The 9,319-nt window shown below is 42.0% G+C and overlaps 1 protein-coding gene across 1 annotated transcript in view; it reads right to left on the minus strand.

Annotated features, from left to right (window-relative positions):
• LOC139376710 (cdc42 effector protein 1-like) overlaps positions 1–4,897 on the minus strand; it is a 29,052-nt gene extending 24,155 nt beyond the window's left edge. The window contains exon 1 of the mRNA XM_071119583.1: positions 4,678–4,897. The gene's annotated coding sequence lies outside the window, so the exon portion shown is untranslated. The remainder of the gene's footprint in view (positions 1–4,677) is intronic.
• Between the last annotated feature and the right edge of the window lie 4,422 nt (positions 4,898–9,319).

The following is a 9,319-nucleotide window of genomic DNA, read 5'->3' on the forward strand; positions in this document are numbered from 1 at the left end:
CCTGAAGGTACCACGTTCATCTGTACAAACAATAGTATGCAAGTATAAACACCATGGGACCATGCAGCCATCATACTGCTCAGGAAGGAGACGCGTTCTGTCTCCTAGAGATGAATGTACTTTGGTGCGAAAAGTGCAAATCAATCCCAGAACAACAGCAAAGGACCCTGTGAAGATGCTGGAGGAAACAGGTACAAAAGTTTCTATATCTTCAGTAAAACGAGTCCTATATCAACATAACCTGAAAGGTCCTCAGCAAGGAAGAAGCCATTGCTCCAAAACCACCATAAAAAAGCCAGACTACGGTTTGCAACTGCACATGGGGACAAAGATCGTACTTTTTGGAGAAATGTCCTCTGAACTGTTTGGCCATAATGGGCATCGTTATGTTTGGAGGAAAAAGGGGGAGGCTTGCAAGCCGAAGAACACCATCCCAACCATGAAGCACCATCTTGTGGGGGTGCTTTGCTTCAGGAGGGACTGGTGCACTTCACAAAATAGATGGCATCATGAGGGAAGAAAATGATGTGGATATATTGAAGAAACATCTCAAGACATCAGTCAGGAAGTTAAAGCTTGGTCGCAAATGGGTCTTCCAAATGAACAATGACCCCAAGCACACTTCCAAAGTGGTGGCAAAATGGCTTAAGGACAACAAAGTCAAATTATTGGAGTGTCCATCACAAACCCCTGACCTCAATCCTATAGAAAGTTTGTGGGCAGAACTGAAAAAGCGTGTGCGAGCAAGGCCTACAAACCTGACTCAGTTACACCAGCTCTGTCAGGAGGAATGGGCCAAAATTCACCCAACCTATTGTGAGAAGTTTGTGGAAGGCTAACCAGAAACATTTAACCCAAGTTAAACAATTTAAAGGCAATGCTACCAAATACTAATTGAGTGTATGTAAACTTCTGACCCACTGGGAATGTGATGAAAGAAATAAAAGCTTAAATAAATTATTCTCTCTACTATTATTCTTACATTTCACATTCTTAAAATAAAGTGGTGATCCTAACTGAACTAAGACAGGGAATGTTTACTAGGATTAAATGACAGGAATTGTGAAAAACTGAGTTTAAATGTATTTGGCTATGGTGTATGTAAACATCCGACTTCAACTGTAGGTAAGACACACAGAAATATAATGAAAGGTAAATCATCTTGCATTCGGAGTGCAGCTAGTACTGACAGTTGTTTTCATAGTGCAGCTGGTACTGACAGTTGTTTTCAAAGTGCAGCTGGTACTGACAGTTGTTTTCATAGTGCAGCTGGTACTGACAGTTGTTTTCATAGTGCAGCTGGTACTGACAGTTGTTTTCATAGTGCAGCTGGTACTGACAGTTGTTTTCAATGTGCAGCTGGTACTGACAGTTGTTTTCAAAGTGCAGCTGGTACTGACAGTTGTTTTCATTGTGCAGCTGGTACTGACAGTTGTTTTCAAAGTGCAACTGGTACTGACAGTTGTTTTCATTGTGCAGCTGGTACTGACAGTTGTTTTCAAAGTGCAGCTGGTACTGACAGTTGTTTTAATTGTGCAGCTGGTACTGACAGTTGTTTTCAAAGTGCAGCTGGTACTGACAGTTGTTTTCATTGTGCAGCTGGTACTGACAGTTGTTTTCATAGTGCAGCTGGTACTGACAGTTGTTTTCATTGTGCAGCTGGTACTGACAGTTGTTTTCAAAGTGCAGCTGGTACTGACAGTTGTTTTCATTGTGCAGCTGGTACTGACAGTTGTTTTCATAGTGCAGCTGGTACTGACAGTTGTTTTCATTGTGCAGCTGGTACTGACAGTTGTTTTCATTGTGCAGCTGGTACTGACAGTTGTTTTCATTGTGCAGCTGGTACTGACAGTTGTTTTCATAGTGCAGCTGGTACTGACAGTTGTTTTCATAGTGCAGCTGGTACTGACAGTTGTTTTCATTGTGCAGCTGGTACTGACAGTTGTTTTCAAAGTGCAGCTGGTACTGACAGTTGTTTTCATAGTGCAGCTGGTACTGACAGTTGTTTTCATTGTGCAGCTGGTACTGACAGTTGTTTTTGTTTGTATTCCACATTTTTTCCACTCCTTTTCCTGCCACTACCCAAGTAGTAACTATATAATAGTTTCTGTTTGACTGTAATTCAACTGGCTAAACATAACACAAAACTCCAAAATTACACAAGCTGAGTATTAAGGGGGTTTCCCGAATATCTCTCTGGTAGGCTACATCCCAGAACCATCCATCCAATCCACCCCCTCCACCATGTAGCTGCCATACCTGTGAGCCAAGGTGAGGGATGGTGGATGTTCACTGACTGGTCTGTGAGGTATGGTATGGTAACATTCCAAATGGCACCATATTACTTATATAAGTCATTACTTTTGACCGGGTCAAAAGTAGTGCACTATGTAGTGAATAGGGTTCCATTTGGGACGTACTGTAGATGGAGAAGCCATCTACACTGTAAACCGGAGAAGCCAGGCTCTAATAGGAGCCGTGTGTGTGTGTGAACACATTCCTGGGAGCAATATCACTGGACTCTCTCTCTCCATTACAACCATCACATCAGAGAGCGAAGAAAAGAACCCAACCACATCCCTGATTAGAAACACCTTAAGGTCTGATCCTGCTTTCCTTCTCTGAGTCTGGCTGTGTTACAGTACTGTATGAAGATCTCATGGTTTGGAGAGATACAGCTGGCACACACACACATGCAAAAAAAAACACATGGCTAGATCAATGGACTGGAGAGATACTGTACTGTACTCTCAATCATCTTTTATTGAATCGAATGAGTCAGGATTTTATACAGAATTATGTTTTGTTGGGTATACCAACCAGCATTTGACCCCTCTCCTCCTTTCCAAACTCCGGTCCTATTGTAAGTCCCATACTCACTAACTAAGTTAACCAGGTGAACAAACATACAAGATAAGGCTGCATTTTTTCACTCCCCCGCCACATCCAAATAATTTATCTTCCCCTTAGCTGTGCTCTATTTGAATCCAAGGAAAATAGAGCAACACTTCCCCTAAGCCAATCATTTTTTTTATGCTTTTTCAACAAACATCCATAGGCTCTTGAAGCATCTATCCTTCCTTCATCCTTTGTCCTCCTTTTCCCTCCTTTCAGCGTTCTCTCCAGTCCCCCTTGTTCTCTCTCTACCCCTCTTTCTCTCCATTTGTCATTTGCCATGCTGTTGTCGACAGACTTTGAGGGGGTCAGGAAAGTAAAGAGTCAGGCCCATTTGGTGACATGACAGGTCATGTATCCTCTACTCTTTATGTGTGGCAACCAAGACACCAACAACAAGTAGCCTCAGGTGTTAAAACAGACAGTTCCTCCATACTGGGAGTTCACACCTTCTAAACTAAACTCTTTCCTGGTTGCGTCAATCAAAGATGGTGGATAAATGAAGATAGTTCACTCAGGCCGTTTACCATTGAATTATTTTCTGTCCGCTTAACGGGATGGCTCTCCCATAGACACCAATGCGATAGCATCTGGGTCTGGTCTGATTAGGTCATTGACTTCAATGTAACCAGAACAAAACCTGAGAGTGGGGTGTCTCGCTTCCTCTTCAGACTCTGGCGTCAATGACACGGGTCACATGGAGGAATGTGGGGCACAGGTACAAATGTCTAGAGTTCAAATGAAGGAATCTCATTGGATGAGGCCAACAGGGAAGGAATGCCCCAACTCTATATTCCAATACCTCATCATCAGGTTCTGATTCTAGGTGTTTGCTTGGTTATTCTGGTACAATATGCATGAGTAAGGCCGGTGGCAGGCCAAAATTGAAAAATAAAAATCAATAGAGGCATGCGATGGTCAAACAGGTCTACTGCAGCCATGCGTGAACAAGAGTAGATCCATCAGACCTGCCTGGTGTTGCAGGCAGAGCGCCAGGAAAACATTGCTATTATCACAGAGCCTGCTCTCTCCATTGATCTGCCTTGTGTGTGAAGCTAACAAGCTCTCCAATCAATTGTATTGGCTGTATCTCCCTAATGAGGTCAGAGTAATGAGAGCTCTGTTATGTGGTGTTGCTACCCTTGACATGTGGAGCAGGGGCTGCGTCATTAACTTGTCAATATGTGAGTCAGGGGTTCCCCTACGGTGTTCTGTTAAACAAGTCATTTTAATGAATAGTTGAATCCTCAATGGTAAATGTTCTGATTCCCCCCATAAAACATCCGATGAGCGTAAGCAAGAACGAAAAATACAGGAGAGGATAGATTCATATAATTTGTGGACAATATTTTTGATCTGCTAAGACCTAAGCATAGACCAGTGATATATTGCAACACAAGCAACCCTAAATATAATGCAGGACAGATTATGTTTCATGCCAAATGATCTATGGACAGTCACCCTCAAAACTTTTACCACAATAACAAATGTGCATGTTAGGATACAGCTAGGCTACAGAGTCATAGAACCGTATACATCGGCAGCCTATGGCTCATAATTTCAGTTATCAAATATGATGACTTGATTGTGAATAGACAGCAAGACAACATTAAACAAAAAAGTTTTCCTCCATACTTTACTTTCAGTTGACAGAGTCTATTGATATTTGAGAGATTGCATTTATAGAAGACTAATTAATAGCCTTAATATTTATTCAAATAGCCTAATGAAAGGAGAGGCTACGAGAGGAAAATAAAAAGTTGAGTGTAAAGAAAAACTTACCTGGGCAAATAGACTAAGAGTCGTTCACGCGATTAAAAGAGCATACTTTTTATGATAATCCCAAAAATCCGTAATTATAATGAAGTATCATGATGTATTGTGAGTTCTAGTAGCCGGTCTTGTAACCGGACAGTACGTTTAGCGCGTTCTGCTTCAGCAGAATGAGCTTGAGTAGGCGCTGAAGAATGGTGCGGGCTACTCATAAACTGATGACGAGGCCATCATCGAATCAGCAGAGGCGAAGCTGGCAAGGGGAATTTACTGTATGAAGTAGCTAGTGATACGCGGGTTGACTCATAACCTGCAGTCCCGCAGTTATATGCAGGTTATAGGGTCAAACAGGCTATAATTTCGTTAATTTGGGGTTTAATTTATGTTTTCTTTTATGTATTCACAAAAAATCCATTATGTTATTACTTTTTACTTTGTTTTGCTTTAGGCTTATTTAATCATGCTTTAAATTAATTTAACACAAATTAAAAACTTAAATACTATTTTTCTTTGCTTTTAAAAGATGCCACATAAAAACATACAGACAGAAACAACATTTAAATAATATCCTATACCATACCTGGAACATCTGCAAATAGACGGGGAGAGATACTGGAAGAAAAAAGAGATGGGAGAAGTTAAATCTATCTCTGAGCTTACAAAGCAAGAACGGAGAAGCAAGAGATGACAATGGAAACGTAACCAATGGAATAGAAGACAGACTTTAAAGAGAACAGTTGCAATGGAAACCTACCTCTCAGGCGACACACCACCTCAGTCACCAGATGACTTGCAGCCAGAACATGAGGCCAACATACCTGCCCCTAACTTACCTGCCCTTGATGCACGCCCTGATACCCCTTCCTCATCATCTGCAACAGGAATGAGAAGTCAAATACTTGCTGGAAGGAAAAAGGTTGGAAGAGGTCACTTAAAAACATACAGATTTCATTGCATGACAAATGTCAAACTTGATCAAACTTACAGAAAGCTGAGAAAAAAAAGGTATGATCAACTGATGAAGAAAATGGAGAGACAAGATTCTCCTAAGACAAAGTCAAAACAGCAAATGAAGGGAACGCCGAAGAACTTGAGAAGGATTTTAATTGTTTCAAAATGCCACCATTGCAGAGCTAAAGCAAAAGTATCAAAAAATGCAGAGTGCAAACAAGTGGCTTCAAAAATGCTCACAGGCAACATCCTGAGAAAGTATGGCATGATCAAAGAGCAAATGAAAATAGGCCAACAAGTCTTCAATACTCCAGGGAAAATCAGTGTAACATAATTAGCATTGCCACATAAGAGAAAATCACTAGATTCTATGAACATGATGTCAACAGTAGAGCAACAACAGGGAAAAAGCACATACTAACGAGCAACAAGAAGAAAAAGTAGAAGCGCTTCTTGAATGGCACAATCGGAGTGCCAAGTCTGGGACCAAAAGGCAACTTCTACCCTCAAGCCATAAGACTGCTGAACAGTTAATCAAAGGGCTACCCAGACAATTTACATTGATCCCTTTAATTATTTATTTACTTATCTTTATCACTCATCACTGTCAATTTATCACTCATCACTGTCAAACTGTCAAAAAATTATCAGCTGCAATTGTTGCAACCCCTATCACTAGCCTGTTCAACCTCACTTTCGTATTGTCTGAGATCCCTAAAGATTGGAAAGCTGCCGTGGTCATCCCCCTCTTCAAAGGGGGTGACACTCTAGACCCAAACTGTTACAGACATAGAGTGGGGCAAAAAAGTATTTGGTCAGCCACCAATTGTGCAAGTTCCCCCACTTAAAAAGACCAGAGAGTCCTGTAATTTTCATCATAGGTACACTTCAACTATGACAGACAAAATTAGAAGAAAAAAATCCAGAAAATCACATTGTAGGATTTTTTATGAATTTATTTGCAAATTATGGTGGAAAATAAGTATTTGGTCAATAACAAAAGTTTATCTCAATACTTTGTTATATACCCTTTGTTGGCAATGACATAGGTCAAACGTTTTCTGTAAGTCTTCACAAGGTTTTCACACACTGTTGCTGGTATTTTGGCCCATTCCTCCATGCAGATCTCCTCTAGAGCAGTGATGTTTTGGGGCTGATGCTGGGCAACACAGACTTTCAACTCCCTCCAAAGATTTTCTATGGGGTTGAGATCTGGAGACTGGCTAGGCCACTCCAGGACCTTGAAATGCTTCTTACGAAGCCACTCCTTCATTGCCCGGGCGGTGTGTTTGGGATCATTGTCATGCTGAAAGACCACGTTTCATCTTCAATGCCCTTGCTGATGGAAGGAGGTTTTCACTCAAAATCTCACGATACATGGCCCCATTCATTCTTTCCTTTACACGGATCAGTCGTCCTGGTCCCTTTGCAGAAAAACAGCCCCAAAGCATGATGTTTCCACCCCCATGCTTCACAGTAGGTATGGTGTTCTTTGGATGCAACTCAGCATTCTTCGTCCTCCAAACACGACGAGTTGAGTTTTTGCCAAAAAGTTATATTTTGGTTTCATCTGACCATATAACATTCTCCCAATCTGGATCATCCAAATGCTCTCTAGCAAACTTCAGACGGGCCTGGACATGTACTGGCTTAAGCAGGGGGACACGTCTGGCACTGCAGGATTTGAGACCCTGGCGGCGTAGTGTGTTACTGATGGTAGGCTTTGTTACTTTGATCCCAGCTCTCTGCAGGTCATTCACTAGGTCCCCCCGTGTGGTTCTGGGATTTTTGCTCACCGTTCTTGTGATCATTTTGACCCCACGGGGTGAGATCTTGCGTGGAGCCCCAGATCGAGGGAGATTATCAGTGATTTCCTAATAATTGCTCGCACAGTTGATTTCTTCAAACCAAGCTGCTTACCTATTGCAGATTCAGTCTTCCCAGCCTGGTGCAGGTCTACAATTTTGTTTCTGGCGTCCTTTGACAGCTCTTTGGTCTTGGCCATAGTGGAGTTTGGAGTGTGACTGTTTGAGGTTGTGGAGGTTGTCTTTTATACTGATAACAAGTTCAAACAGGTGCCATTAATACAGGTAACGAGTGGAGGACAGAGGAGCCTCTTAAAGAATAAGTTACAGGTCTGTGAGAGCCAGAAATCTTGATTGTTTGTAGGTGACCAAATACTTATTTTCCACCATAATTTGCAAATAAATTCATTAAAAATCCTACAATGTGATTTTCTGGATTCTTTTTCTAATTTTTTAAGTGGGAGAACTTGCACAATTGGTGGCTGACTAAATACTTTTTTGCCCCACTGTATAAACAGTAATGAAACCGATTTCCAGTTTCCAATGCTGACATGTTCAACAGGATACTACGTTCTTATCAACAAGAACACAGAAGTATCCTGAAGACGGTCTTCAAAGTATTTTATGTGTCGGCCGCTAAGTCGCAACAACTCCCAGGTGGCCTGAGCTTCTGGCAAGGCTGATCGAGTTTTGATGACACCCACTCTTCATGTTTTACCACTTCCCCAACACACACACACACCTACAAGCACACACACTTGCACACACACACACACACACACACACACACACACACACACACACACACACACACACACACACATACAAACACAAACACACCACCTCCGTAGAATTGTAAAAAACAAGTAAACACCCTTCCTCATCTCATCACTTAAATGTAGGACAAAGTTTCCCCTCAGTGCTGATCTATGGTCAGTTTTGCTTTTCAACCCAACATGTTTATGGCTGTAGACCTGTGGAACAATAAGCTGATCCAAATCTGTGCCTAGCAACAATGTCTACCTCAAGCCTTCGCTGAGGTGTCTGCCTGGCCATTTTGGATCACACACTTGTATCAGTATAAACAAGTAGAGTAGGGCATGTGAGGATGGCAGGGCTGTTTATGGTCTGTCCTGTGTCCAGCTGCCACCTCTACCCACGCTTCTCTGATTCAAATGGTGTGGCATGAGACGTTGACAAGGCTGGTACTTATACAAACCACTTGCCGTGCACAGCTCTAGGTGTCTTGAACCAAATTTGACTTTTTTTCACCCACAAACTAGGTTCAATGCCTGATCGATATTGTGATCTATCTTGTGACAAGGAGCATTGTGACATCAGCAATTTGAAGCAAATCGATCTGGCTTTCCAATCTGGTTTAAACAGGGATGGATGAAGGGATAGTATCAGGCTTAGGCCTACTTCTTTTTCTATCTCTCTCATCTTTCTCATCTCTCCCTCTCTGGCTTTCTTTCTTCTGTTGCCTTTGCATAAGCTCATACTCTATCTTCCAATCCATCTATTTGGGTCTGTTTCTCCTTCTTTTCTCACAGGCTATCCCTGAATCCCTCCGTACTACCTCCCCTCTCCGTCCCAAGATAAACAACCCAGTGCTGAAGCATGCCAGCTATTTGTCCAAAAAAGCCCACAGATTTTGGACACTGTTCAGATATATGGGTCCCCACAGGGAGGCAAGATTACAAATGTAAACCTTTTTATTTTTCTCTCTGTCTCCCTTTGTCTGACTAGCTCTTTCGTTCCCTCACTCTCTCAGATGAGGTTTAAGTCAATCATTCAAAGGGCCCTGTGGACTCACAATTATCACACCCAGTACCGTAATACTGGCACCCTTACATTTGACCTGCACACCCTCTCCATAGCCCAGCAATTGTACT

The sequence above is a fragment of the Oncorhynchus clarkii genome, chromosome 20, assembly GCF_045791955.1.
Source record: "Oncorhynchus clarkii lewisi isolate Uvic-CL-2024 chromosome 20, UVic_Ocla_1.0, whole genome shotgun sequence".
NCBI classification, from domain to species: domain Eukaryota; kingdom Metazoa; phylum Chordata; class Actinopteri; order Salmoniformes; family Salmonidae; genus Oncorhynchus; species Oncorhynchus clarkii.